At 50.7% G+C, this 842-nt stretch overlaps 2 non-coding genes across 2 annotated transcripts; both read right to left on the bottom strand.

The window, feature by feature from the left end:
- Window positions 1–165: 165 nt before the first annotated feature.
- On the bottom strand, window positions 166–284 carry LOC123179433 (5S ribosomal RNA). The gene has a single exon (XR_006490367.1). It is a non-coding gene; the product is annotated as a 5S ribosomal RNA (ribosomal RNA).
- A 301-nt stretch (window positions 285–585) lies between these two features.
- LOC123179434 (5S ribosomal RNA) lies at window positions 586–704 on the bottom strand. The gene has a single exon (XR_006490368.1). It is a non-coding gene; the product is annotated as a 5S ribosomal RNA (ribosomal RNA).
- Between the last annotated feature and the right edge of the window lie 138 nt (window positions 705–842).

Consider the following 842-nt stretch of genomic DNA (forward strand, 5'->3'; position numbering starts at 1 on the left):
TTACCATGGTTTCGACCCCTTTCAGAACACGCTTGCCGCCGCTAGACGCGTGAATAATGAGCAGCGAGCTAAAACTTACCGTAAACGTGCAAAATAATAAAACGTGCTAAACATACGTCGCGCTCGTGCGTTTTGTTTTGCACGCGGTGCAAAAAAATTAAAAAGGGAATGCAACACGAGGACTTCCCAAGAGGTCACCCATCCTAGTACTACTCTCGCCCAAGCACGCTTAACTTCGGAGTTCTGATGGGATCCGGTGCTTTAGTGCTGGTATGATCGCATCCGACATGTTACCCCTGTCTTCGTCCCTTATGCTTGCCCCTCCCAGCTCCACTACACACACGATTGCACATTCCTTTGGCCGCTCCCGCTCAACTACGGAGACGAGTTTTACCACGGTTCAACTGCACCAGTGCCTACTTACCATGGTTTCGACCCCTTTCAGAACACGCTTGCCGCCGCTAGACGCGTGAATAATGAGCAGCGAGCTAAAACTTACCGTAAACGTGCAAAATAATAAAACGTGCTAAACATACGTCGCGCTCGTGCGTTTTGTTTTGCACGCGGTGCAAAAAAATTAAAAAGGGAACGCAACACGAGGACTTCCCAGGAGGTCACCCATCCCAGTACTACTCTCGCCCAAGCACGCTTAACTTCGGAGTTCTGATGGGATCCGGTGCTTTAGTGCTGGTATGATCGCATCCGACATGTTACCCCCGTCTTCGTCCCTTATGCTTGCCCCTCCCAGCTCCACTACACACACGATTGCACATTCCTTTGGCCGCTCCCGCTCAACTACGGAGACGAGTTTTACCACGGTTCAACTGCACCAGTGCCTATTT

This window comes from Triticum aestivum, unplaced genomic scaffold (assembly GCF_018294505.1).
Source record: "Triticum aestivum cultivar Chinese Spring unplaced genomic scaffold, IWGSC CS RefSeq v2.1 scaffold156249, whole genome shotgun sequence".
Lineage (NCBI taxonomy): Eukaryota > Viridiplantae > Streptophyta > Magnoliopsida > Poales > Poaceae > Triticum > Triticum aestivum.